The sequence below is a fragment of the Schistocerca cancellata genome, chromosome 7 (genome assembly GCF_023864275.1).
Source record: "Schistocerca cancellata isolate TAMUIC-IGC-003103 chromosome 7, iqSchCanc2.1, whole genome shotgun sequence".
Taxonomy (NCBI): domain Eukaryota; kingdom Metazoa; phylum Arthropoda; class Insecta; order Orthoptera; family Acrididae; genus Schistocerca; species Schistocerca cancellata.
In genome coordinates, this window is record NC_064632.1 from 14,317,125 (window position 1) to 14,330,852 (window position 13,728).

Sequence of the window (13,728 nt, forward strand, 5' to 3'; positions counted from 1 at the left end):
GTTAATCAATTTAATCATGATCTAATCAACTGAAAAATCCAAGCTGCTAGTTTAAGTTTTCAGCTGAGTCACAGTAGATTAAGGAATGTAAATATGATTTTGTAAATAGCTGTAAGATTCCATAAACATGTGATTTACTAGTCATTGCCGATGAACTTAGACGCTGTTGTAAGTTTCAGGCTAGTACATGCGTGTGATGATGGACAGTGTTGAGTTATCCACTGTGATAGTGTTTATGGACTCCTTGAGATTACTCGGGAGTGAGTTTTACCGAAAGAATTCAGTGAAACGGACTTTCTGGAAATGCCGTTACAAGGGCGAGAGACATCAAGCGTGCCGCACAGGCGGGCGCAACAATACTGGCGGGGCGGAACTGCTGTCGGCTCTTGTGCCGCTGTCGGCTCTTGTGCCGCTGTTGGCATTCTTTGTACTTGCGAGTACAGAAGGCGGAGTTGTTTTTCTTCCCGGACAGCTGATGTGAAAGAATTCTGTAGTCAATATTTATGTTTTTGTAGATCTGCTGTATATTATTTTCTTATTTAGCGTTAAGTGCACACACATCACGAGAATATTAATTATGAAAAGTTTATATAAAATACGTATTCTATGTAATTAATTATTAATTTGCGTATTTTGATATACCTATTTTCTATGACCATGTAATCTGATTAATTTTGTAAATAGTATTCCATTTCTTGATATTGCTAGGAATTTAGATTTTTAGAATAGCTAAACCATTTTTTTTGATTTCTGTGAATTTTAATATGTTGTCAACCTGTTTTATTTTGATCAAGATGACAGTGGAATAAGATTAGGAGTGTCTCCACTCAATTATTATCGTCTAAAAATTGGTTTCTGGTTAATTAGGCGCATGCTATATTTTGTTGATGTTTTGAGCATATGCATTTCCGCTGTTTCTTTTTTGGGACATTTTCTGAGTCTGTTTAGGTTACACGAACATCCTCAGACAAAGTGGGGCACGTGTAATGCCGGAAATGCATATCCTCCTATTTCCATTTATTGTACTATAAATTTGTTTTCCTTATTTTTGTTACCTGAATATATAACATTTCTGTGTCTTCGTATATTGTAATTGTTTTACTATTTGTATATATATATTTATGCATTTATGTCGATGTATAATTGGTTTGTTTTGTAAATATTATTTGTATTTTTACGCTGGGTCTTGCCTAGGGAAGACTGCTATCGAACGATTACATCGATAGGTCATGTGAAGAATCAAAGTGTGTAGGATCTTTGGTAGTGTTAACTCTGTCGCGTGGAGCATGGGCTGAGCAGGGAGGGAGTCTGGCTGGAGTAGCGAGTGGAGCAGGTGTGTTGTGTGAAGCTCCCGCGAGTTGCCGCGCTTTAGGGGTTTGGCAGCATGTAATTGCGCTCGACTTCCGATGATAGTTTCTGACATGGTGTCGCGGACAGGAAGCATTAGCTGGCACACATCAAGAGCCCGTTTCGCCTGGTGACCGTGTCGAGAAGAAGGCTCGCCAACATCCAGCTTCTGCAACAGCGATGGCCGACAATGAGTGACTGTCGCCACCTCCTCGATCGACGGCTTCAAACCTTCAATCAACCAACAAGGAAGACTGGAAGCACGTAAAGTTTTAGAAGTGTATGGCAGACCTCAGCTTTTAAAACTGTTCAAATCACAAAATTACAGCAACTTAGCATGAACCTTTGTTGCTCATTGTCCCAATTGCATTGCCAAGCAGGGTCCCCAGCTTTTCCGAAATGAACCCGAGTGTCGTTGAAATTCAAATATAATTCGATTTCACTGCTTTAATTTCAAAGTTCAGTTAAGGCATTCATAGCTGGCTACAATATTTAGATTACACAAGCACAAATTAAGAGTGCGAGTTTTGTTACCGTATTTTAGCTTACCTGTGACTGCAGCTCAGCTTGGTACGTACTAAATTTTACTATTGTTAATTGTTCAGAATCATTTAATTCAAGTTCAAAGTTAAATCCCTTATTTCTAAATTGCGTAGATTCAAGTAGCTTTCGAAATGATTGTTGAGGTAGTCCAAGACTAACCATATTTTACTGAATTTCGATGTGCTTCAGAAAGAAAGCTCACTATTAACTTGAGTCACTAAATTAACTTTCGGTTTTCCTGTTTTATTAATTCTTTTGCTAAATTAAGTCAGAGTGTAGAGAAATTTATTACTTCTGACAAACTTTCAGTTTTCACACTACACGTGTCAACCTTCAGTTGCCACACTTCTAGTGCTAATTATATGTGTAATAACCTTTCTCTTTCAGGTACTATAGTAATTGTCCTTAGGACTGGCGACCGTAATTTCCCCCAAATCTCAAATATCTAATTAACGCTAGTTAATTGTTAACGTAACGGCCGCACATTTAGTTTCTTTATTATTTTGACCCCTTTTCAAAATTAATTTGCACCTGTTTCATTAGCATTTTTCCTTTCATTTAGATGTAACCCTTTCCTCCCTCTTTACCGACAGATTAACTTCGGTGATGATTGCTTTTCCCAAATTTCCATTAGGTACACGCGGTTTAATTTTTCACTGTCATTAAGGTCGATAAGTGAGGGGGAGGTTACAAGTGGATCTTATGAACGAGACTGCATCCAGTGATAGTTCTAAAATCGTCTAACCATACGGTTTTTTTTTATTTTTGATAACATAGTAAGCGACCTTAAAATTTGTTAAAATTGAAATTTAATACAGTCTTGATCGCAATTTTTTTTTCTTGTTTTTATTGGAGTGAGCGACCGGTCTCGACTGTTTCATAGAGTCATCGTCAGACTCGAGAGCGGTGGATGCGCACTGCCAGAAGAGATCTGTCGGCCATCGACGTTCGTGTAACAACTCTTCTGGCGGTGTCCATCCACCCCTATGGAGTCTGAAGATGACTCTATGAAAGAGTCGAGACCAGTCGCTTACTCCAATAAAAACAAGAAAAAAAATTGCGATCAAGACTGTTTTAAATTTTAATTTCAATCAAACGGCATTCGGCCGTTCTAACCGTTTAAGCGGAATACAGTGAATTTTTTTACATTTATAGACTACTGCCAGTCACAATGTTCTAGCTATGTAACGTCAGGTAGAGGTCTCATGGAACTGATGTTAGGAAGAATTCCGCTGATAAGCCGGTAAAACTGTTGTTTATTGGAACACAACTATTTTCGCGGCCTAAAGTCGGATCATTAGGTATAACAACGTCAAAAGGTCATAGGCGCATCCATCGCTCCTAGTCAAAATTTAGTGTTCAGAGAATACTGTCAATACTGTGGCGAGCGAAAGGCAACGAAGACGTACGCCATTCATTTAAGGCAAATTGAAACTTGCGGTTACGGAGCCGTGTTTTAAAATTTGCCTCGATCGGTGTGACGGAATGGCGACCTGGCTTTGGGCGAAGTAAAAGCGACCCGCACGAACGACTGAGAGAGACTCAAGCAACTGTCGACGTTTCTCACTAGGTCATCTTAGTACCCTGTGAAAAGTGACAGCGCTATGACATTCACATGGGGTACACCGCAAGTTACTCTTACATCAGATTTCTTTCCATTGAAATTGAAGTCCTGCACACTTCGATCTACGAGTGTTAACACAAGTCGTGTGATATGGTTGGAACTGTGTTACTGGTGAGGACTGCAATTTCTCCGGTAAAATATAGACTTTAAGGTGAGTTTCCATTTTGAGTCACCTGCCAGTGCTTGTATGCTTGGAACATTGAACATCTTCAATATTTTAAACACAGCTACACTACAGCTACGGTTACAAAACAGCAGGAGTAGAGGACAGCCAACCAGTTGGAAAAAATAGTGGCTTTCAAATAACCTCGACCACCGTTTCGACGGATCTAAATCACTTCTTCAGAAGGACAGTCAGCTTCACATTAGCAATTCGCTCAGTAAAAGCTGCCTCGACATCACATTTATCGGCAACGTTCTGTAAGTCCATATGTAAAAATTCAGGCCCCTAGAATCAAGTGCATGTAGCTACTAACATGGTATGTTTTTCTAATTGATTGTTTTTACTGATGTGACAATCCTTGATTCTAGGGGCATTAAGTTTTACATATGCACATAAAGAAGGCTGCCGATAAATGACATGTGGAAACAGCTTTTAATAAGTGAATTGCTGATGTCAAGTTGTCTGTCCTTCTGAAGAAGACGGGTTTAGATCCGTCGAAACGGTGCTCAAGACTACTTGAAAACTACCATTTTTTGTAATTGGCTAGCTGTTCTCTAGCCTGCTATTTGACCATCTTCTAATATTTTTCCTAAGAATTAAATTCAACAGAAATTGTGCCATACCCCTGTCTTGATCTCGAATGGTGTAGAAGGATCTCTGTGCAATTTAATTTTTGATGCTGTGTGCGCCAACATTTGTTTGGTGTATTTCCTGTCATTATTTGCTTTTTATTTCTTTAATCGACTTGGGAGTTTTCCGATATCTTACACAGAATGAACACTAATAAAAACTGTTGGTGCGAATTCTTGACTGGAAATAGAGGGAGAAAGAGCCGTATGAGAAAGTGTTCGAAAACGCGTCGTTGCCGCGGAAGATGGCGCTGACGAATGAAAGTTTCTCTACGTGCCGTACTTTGTCTTGCAGGCTGTGTGATTAACGCAGCAAACTGTAAGCAGCAGAATGGTTCCTCAGTAAAATAGAGTGATGACGGAAAACTCATAACTGTGATTGGCGCAAAAGCCATCTATAAAATCCCTCCCGTAGAGTGACGTCCGCATTTGATAATCCTTCACTCGTTGCAGGGGATGGGGGTAGTAGCGGTTGTCATGCAGGATACACACAATCGTCCTTTCGCTTACACCATATTCGCGGGCCAATTGCCTGAAGCTTATACTAGGGTTCGTCTCAATATCTTGTAGAACCCTGTCACCCAAATGTGATGTACGCACTGTCCACCCCCCCCCCCCCCCAACTGTACGTTCGTGTGTGTGAAAGGATCCATTATCACACAAGCGCTCAAAAAAGGCTTGAAATGTTGTGTGATGTCGTTAGTGTCTGCGACAGTGCTTGTTTCGGTATAGGCGCGCTGCCCCCATCTGCTTGGCCGTGCACAATCACCATCTCGGCTTGTTCCTGATATGGATAGCGGACCATTCTGCTGCTTACAGTAAGCTCCGTCAATCACTCAGCCTGCAGCACACTAGAGACACATAGCACGTGGCCAGAGGAACTTCCATTCGTCAGCGCCATATACCTTTACTTTACATTGCCAGACACATGTTCATAGGACCTATTTTCCTCCACTTATTGTCAGGAATCCGTCTCTACGGTTTTTCTGTTTTATTAATGTTCATCTTGTATTTTGTATCTCTGCCTGTGGAATCTTTCGTTTGTCAAAAGTTAACAAAAGTGATCACCATTTGCTCAGTTTTGTAAAGTCGAAAAATGGTTATAAAGCTTAAAAGTGTTCTACATACAATCAACTTTTTCCATATCCTGCTTATCCAGTGAAGAATTTGTTTATTTTTATAGTCTATGGCGCTGAGCACTATGGGATTTAACAGCTATGGTCATCAGTCCCCTAGAACTTGGAACTACTTAAACCTAACTAACCTAAGGATATCACACAACACCCAGTCATCACGAGGCAGAGAAAATCCCTGACCCCGTCGGGAATCGAACCCGGGAACCCGGGCGCGGGAAGCGAGAACACTACCGCACGACCACGAGCTGCGGACTTTTATAGTCTATTCAAGAGAGATTTGGAGATGACTTTGTAGCCGCCTAAGACTAAAAATATTTTTCTTTAATTATTTATAGGTGGATTAAAAGGAGAAATGAAGACCTATACAAAAATACAGAAAAGATCACAGATACAATGAGGAAGAGACGGCTAAAATTTTATGGACATTTAAAAAGAATCGAAGAAACACGGATTGCAAAGAAAATTTTTAATTACGTTAGTAAGCTGAAAAACACTGTAGAATGGATAGAAGCAGTAAAGAAAGACGCCAACAAAGTAGGTGTTACAGAAGAAATAATACGTGACAGGAATAACTTTAGGCTACTTATAGAAAACGCATACTATGAAGAAGATGCGCCAAAACCTCGACCCAAGAGAGTGTGGACAGATGAGCAGAGACGAGCAGTTGGCGAGAAAATGAAGAAGTACTGGGAAGAACGGAAGAAAAAGAAACACCATAAGTCTTAAGTTGTATGCGGTCCATAGCTGGCCAAATTCATAATTAAAAAAATTAGTTAATATATAATTTTTCGTTTCTTTTCGCAGTGCTTGAACTAATGCACGCTTCCATTTTTTGAGAATTCCTTCATTACGTCAGATTTCATGCACAATTTTTTACACTGTTTGGGCCAGTTTGTCGCCACATGTTTCCAAGTTTTCAGCAATACCTGTTCAGTGTGTGGAAATGTGTTTGTCAGTTCTTAAGGGACCAAACTGCTGAGGTCATCGGTCCCTAGACTTACACACTACTTAAAGTATCTTAAACTAACTTATGCTAAGAACCACACACACACACACACACACACCCATGCCCGAGGGAGGACACGAACCTCGGGTGGGAGGGGCCGCGCAATCCGTTACATGGCGCCTTAAACCTCGCGGCCACTCCGCGCGGCACCTATTAAGTCTCCTTCGTGTGCCTTACTTGACTTTTTACAGTAGTGGCGATACTGTGATACTATTCAGGGTAAATTTCCTAAAAAAGTGTTGTTCAGCTTGACTTTCACCGTTTGGAAAATTTTGAAAGTAGACTTGCAGTTTTCGTTGTTCTTAATTTCCAGATTTCGATCTGGACATCTGAAATACAAGCTGTGTCTTTGATAATTTTAGATTTAATGTTTAAATTGGCTGTAGAATTTTATGGTGTTAGTTCTGTTTAAGTATTTACCTATTTCCATTAGTCTGCTCTGATGGTATTTACGTTGTTCTTATCATTTCGGATGTTAACATCGCGTACTAATTATTGCCAGTTGATACCCGATTTTTGAGAGTTCCATAATAACGATGATTTATGCATTTCTGTCCATTGCTCTGTGACAAATATCATTCCACCAAGACGTTGATCAGATCATTTAATATCTGATGATATATTGTTAATTAGTTCAGTTAACAACTACGTATCCACTGAGTCGCTGCTTTTTGTGAGAAGACTATCTTGTTTTTAGTATGTATGTTAGAGGGTCATATTTATCTATCAAAAATTCTGAATATATTTTTATTTACATCTACTATTGGCTGCAATGCTGAAACCGGTTGCTTGTCAACACTGACAGTATTACATTTAAATATGAGCAGCAGCTTCCCGTGTCTTTCGTCTTGTTTAGGTGTAAGTGGAACACACATTTAAATTTTACTTGTTCTAAACGCATTGCTAAATGTACCTATGATAATCATCAGCATGAAATATTACAACTTGAGATTATTCGTGGCTTCAGAGACCGCCCGCAAGCGTGGAAGATCGTAACGAGCTATTGTTCATATGATAATCGCTCATCTAGGCTTCTGACACGAGGAGAAAGCCGAATGCTATTGTAGTGCTGATGGCCGTTTGGATAGCCAATGCATACGCCGTCTTTCTCATTATAGAGCGGAGTACAATAGGGACTGTGCTTACACAATACGCTATGCACTAGGCTGGGCTCTATCGTTTTAATGCATTATACGCCTCAGTGATGTCGTCACGGTGTTGACTGAGCTGCTGCAGGTGCTGATGATGACGGCCAAACGCAGGCGGAGCGACAAAGAAACAATGACATTAAACTAGATATGCAATGGGCTGGAGAATGCTAAGCAGGCGATGGGCGTGACAGAAGGGAATGCATTAGTTACAAGTTGCGTGTTGGTCAGTAGTCAAGGTCGTGGCACGAAATGCAACAAGATGCCCGAGGCTTTCTGCAACTTAAGTCAGAATTATTTTCCGTGCCAGTATTCGGTTGATGGATATTTGTGGCACACTTCTATTGCACCAGCGTTTTCAAGTTTGGCTTACGAGACATGACCTGTATACCACTTGTAATATTAAAGTCTCCATCCGTTGGCTCTCTACTTCTTGGAAAGTGTCCACTACACATCTTGCTTTCGAGTCACGAGCTATTTTTCGACCAAATCTATTGTACAGGAAAATTTGTTATTCCTCATGTGTCAGTAGTAACGAAGTCAGGCTTGTATAAATCGAACAATATGTAACAAAATCGCTTGCAAGCTGTAATTGTGCGACGAATATGGGGACTGCACGGGATGCATAGTGTAATAACTAAGGCACTCAACGTTCAAGCCATTAGCAGTTTCATGATAAATGCAAATGATAACCCTAATATGCTACATGGTGGATTACTAAATGTAACACTTTCCACAGAAGAGATACAAGGCTCGTTCCTAAAGTAATGCCTCTATTTTTTTTTCTGGTGACTTTGGATGTCTGCGCCAGATGTGGCTGATGTAGTGTTAATACTTCGGCCTTCCTCTTTCATTTTCAGCTGGTTCTGTTGTTCTGCAGTAGTTGTCACTAGCATGGTAGTGTTCCAAAATGCTGCAGTAGTTGTCACTAGCATGGTAGTGTTCCAAAATGGAGTCTGATATGGACCCGCATATAAAACAGCGATGTGCGATTGAATTCCTCCCCACCTCCTACTTTTCCTCCAACATCTCTGCATCCTTTACACTGTCCACTGGGTTCATCCTCCCCACCCTCTGGTTTCCTCTTTTCTCTCCATCCCCCACCCGTTGCTGCGTCTCAATTGTTGTATCCCTCCCTCTCACCACCTCCACACCCTCCATCTCCTTCATCAGGGAAATTTACAGCACCTCTCCGTTCGCTGTGACATCTGCACTTCTTACCAATGGCAGCCTGGCCTGGTTCCCCTTCCCCTCCCCAGAGCCCCCCTTTTCCTGCCCCCTCCTTCTCACAGAGTGGATTTTAATCCTTCCTCTCCCTCCTTGGGTCGCTGCACCCCCTCCTCAATTGTTTCTCTCCCAATTCCTTCCCTCCCCGGCCCCCTTCGGCGCGTCCCCCTCTTGTCTCACCCCCTCTCCTCCCCTCTCCTACACTTCTCCCTCATCTCCACCCCTCCCCCCTGCCAGATCCCCTCAGCTTGCTCATCATCATCGTTGTGCTATGTCAGTGCTGTGTTTGTTGCTGTTCTCCCATGACATCAAGCTGTGATTTTAATTGTGTGCTGCTCTTGTACATAGTGTTACTGTAAGTCTTTCTTATGTGCTACGCCATCCGTTGCTACTTTTATGCTCTGGCCATATTTTGCCTTGTGTTTCTTGTAACTGTCACAGTGTGTGACTTTTTATGTACAGTTTTCAGCTTTTTATCACCATTTTATAGTCACCACCTTTTTTTAAGCTGTCTGCCATTATTTTCTCCCTTTTATATGTCTATTTCGCCATATTTCCTCCTTTCTGTTTTTTCTTTAAATGCCTCCATGTTCTGTACTTAATGTCTGTCTCTAGGCTGAAGAGCGACGCCTATGCAGCTGCCAGCCGGCCCCATATCGGGCATTGAAATACATCATCATCATCATTTAAGACTGATTATGCCTTTCAGCGTTCAGTCTGGAGCATAGCCCCCTTATAAAATTCCTCCATGATCCTCTACTCAGTGCTAACATTGGTGCCTCCTCTGATGTTAAACCTATTACTTCTAAATCATTCTTAACTGAATCCGAGTACCTTCTCCTTGGTCTGCCCCGACTCCTCCTACCCTCTACTGCTGAACCCATGAGTCTCTTGGGTAACCTTGCTTCTCCCATGCGTATAACATGACCCCAACATCTAAGCCTGTTCCCCCTGACTGCCACATCTATAGAGGTCATTCCCAGTTTTTCTTTGATTTCCTCATTGTGGACACCCTCCTGCCATTGTTCCCATCTACTAGCACCTGCAATCATCCTACCTACTTTCATATCTGTTACCTCAACCTTGTTGATAAGGTAACCTGAATCCACCCAGCTTTCGCTCCCATACAACAAAGTTGGTCGAAAGATTGAACGGTGCACAGATAACTTAGTCTTGGTAGTCTTGGTCAGAAGAGAGTAGGTCGTAGCTGAGCGCTCACTGCATTAGCTTTGCTACACCTCGCTTCCAGTTATTTCACTATGTTGCTATCCTGTGAGAATATGCATCCTAAGTACTTGAAACCGTCCACCTGTTCTAACTTGGTTCCTCCTATTTGGCACTCAATCCGTTTATGTTTCTTTCCCACTGACATTACTTTCGTTTTGGAAATGCTAATCTTCATACCATAGTTCTTACATTTCTGATCTAGCTCTGAAATATTACTTTGCAAACTTTCAATCCAATCTGCCATCACAACTAAGTCATCCGCATATGCAAGACTGCTTATTTTGTGTTCACATATCTTAATGTCACCCAGCCAGTCTATTGTTTTCAACATGTGATCCATAAATAATTTGAACAACAGTGGAGACAGGTTGCAGCCTTGTCTTACCCCTGAAACTACTCTGAACCATGAACTCAATTTACCGTCAACTCTAACTGCTGCCTGACTATCCACGTAAAGACCTTTAAATGCGTGCAAAAGTTTGCCTCCTATTCCATAATCTCGTAGACCAGACAATAACTTCCTCCTAGGAACCCGGTCATTTGCCTTATCTAGATCTATAAAGCATAGATACAATTCCCTGTTCCACTCATAACACTTCTCCATTATTTGCCGTAAGCTAAAGATCTGGTCCTGACAACCTCTAAGAGGCCTAAACCCACACTGATTTTCATCCAATTGGTCCTCAACTAATACTCGCACTCTCCTTTCAAAATTACCTGCGAAGATTTTACCCACAACGCTGATTAAAGAGATACCTCTGTAGTTGTTACAATCTTTTCTGTTTCCATGTTTAAAGATTGGTGTGATTACTGCTTTTGTCCAGTCTGATGGAACCTGTCCCGACACCCAGGCCATTTCAATTATCCTGTGTAGCCATTTAAGACCTGACATTCCACTGTATTTGATGCGTTCCGACTTAATTTCATCCACCCCAGCCGCTTTATTGCACTGCAATCTATTGACCATTTTCTCCACTTCCTCAAATGTGATCCTATTTCCATCATCATTCCTATCCCATTCTACCTCGAAATCGGAAGCATTACCGGTCGTATTTTCACCTACATTGAGCAACTCTTCAAAATATTCCCTCCATCTGCCCAAGGCATCCACAGGATTCACCAGCAGTTTTCCTGACCTGTCCAAAATACTTGTCATTTCCTTCTTACCTCCCTTTCGAAGACTGCTAATTACACTCCAGAATGGTTTTCCAGCAGCTTGACCCATAGTCTCCAACCTGTTTCCAAAGTCTTCCCAAGATTTCATCTTGGATGCTGCAATTATCTGTTTGGCTTTGTTTCTTTCTTCAACATAACTTCCTTTGTCTACCTGAGTTCTAGTATGTAGCCATTCTTGATACGCCTTCTTTTTCCTTTTACAGGCTGCCTTGACTGTGTCACTCCACCAAGCTGTTTGCTTCATCCTACCTTTACACACTACTGTTCCAAGACATTCTTTAGCCACTTCTAGTACTGTGTCCCTGTACCTTGTCCATTCCTTTTCCAATGACTGTAATTGACTACATTCAAGTAACTGGTACCTTTCTGAGATCTCTGTTATGTACTTGTGTCTGATTTCCTTATCCTGAAGTATCTCCACTCTTATCCGCCTACATATGGTCCTGACATCCTGCACTTTCGGCCTCACAATCCCAATGTCACTGCAGATTAAATAATGATCAGTGTCATCAAAGAATCTCCTGAATACACATGTGTCCCTCACAGCCTTCCTGAATTCCTCATCTATTATTATATAGTCGATGACAGATCTGGTTCCCCTGCCTTCCCAAGTATACTGGTTAATGTTCTTATGTTTAAAAAGGGAGTTTGTGATTACTAAGCCCATACTGGCACAGAAATCCAAGAGTTGTTTCCCGTTCCTGTTGGCTTCCATATCCTCTCCAAATTTACCCATAACCTTTTCATACCCTTCTGTTCGATTTCCAATCCTGGCGTTAAAATCACTCATGAGCAGAACACTGTGCTTGTCCTTTACTGTAACAACTACATCACTCAGTGCCTCATAAAAACTATCCATCTTATCTTGATCTGTCCATTCACAATGCGAATATACTGACACAATCCTAATTTTCTTGCTAGACACTGTCAAATCTATCCACATCAGTCGTTCGTTTACATACCTTATTGCAACTACGCTGGGTTCCATTTCTTTCCTGATGTAAAGCCCTACACCCCATTGTGCTATTCCTGCTTTGACTCCTGACAGGTAGACCTTGTATTCTCCCACTTCCTCTTCTTTCTCACCCCTTACCTGAATGTCACTAACCGCTAAGATGTCCAGCCCCATCTTACTTGCAGCCTCTGCCAGCTCTACCTTCTTCCCAGAGTAGCCCCTTTGATATTAATAGCTCTCCATCTCATTACCATTTGTTTGCCAAATCGTATCTTAGGAGTCCCTGGTTTGTCAGTTAGAGGTGGGACTCCGTCACCTCCAAAGGTCCGAGGCATTTTGCTCTGATTGTTGTCATCATCATATTTAAAGTACCAGGGAAGCAGGTTGCTAGCCTTACTTACCCTGAGTCGCATTGGGTTACACCCCTAACGGTTGAGGGACTAACCGGTGGATTTGGTAGTCTTTGCCGTATGAGCACAAAGGTGACCACGACTCAGAATAAGTCCGAGATGCCCAGCCTTATTCCAAAGTGACTGGTATCCCGACTGTCGGGACCACTTACTTGGCCACTCATACGTTGCCCGTGGTTCATGAACTAGGACATGACTACAGGAACCCACACCATGAAATTCAATTCCTTACTGTTGAAGAAATTGCGCCGACTGAAATCCATCGACTCTTGGTGAAGGTGTGTGGAGACGATACTACAGACGTGAGCAATGTGAGGTGTTGGGTACAGCATTTTCAAGATGGTGGAACGGGTGTGCATGAAAATCCACAGCCCGGTCGACCCTGCACAGATGTCTTCCCTTGCAATGAAGATGGTCTTGCTCAATTCATCAGTGCTCATAGGCGGATAACGACCAGAGAATCGTGTGTAAAGCTGAATGTCAGCAGTAATGCCTTGGAGACAATGTTGGAATATCTTTGTTACCGCAGTGTGTGCAAGATGGGTCCTGCAGATGCTTCCAGAGGAACAAAAAACACATCGAATGGAAATATATCGGGACCTGATGGACCAGTATGAAGCTGAAGGTGACTGTCAACTCCGGTGATGAGACGTGGAGTCACCACTAGGAGACGGAATCGAAAAGACAGTCCATGGAATGGTGGTATGCGAATGTTCCGTCAAAGAAGAAGTTCCAGACACAGCCGTAAGCAGGCAAGATGATGTGCACAGCGCCGTGAGGAATTAGCCTAGCGGTCTAAGGCGCTGCAGTCATGGACTGTGCGGCTGATCCCGGCGGAGGTTCGAGTCCTCCCTCGGGCATGGGTGTGTGTGTTTGTCCTTAGGATAATTTTGGTTAAGTAGTGTGTAAGCTTAGGGACTGATGACCTTAACAGTTAAGTCCCATAAGATTTCACACACATTTTTGATGTGCACAGTCTTCTGGGATAGCCAGGGTGTGGTCTTTTGCATGTCCTGGAGCCTGAAGAAACTATTAGTTCAGCACAGTACAAGACGACACTGACTGAGCTGATAGCCCGAATCTCCAACGTAGTGCCAGAGAAGAAGACCAATTTTCGCTTGCAACATGATAATGCCT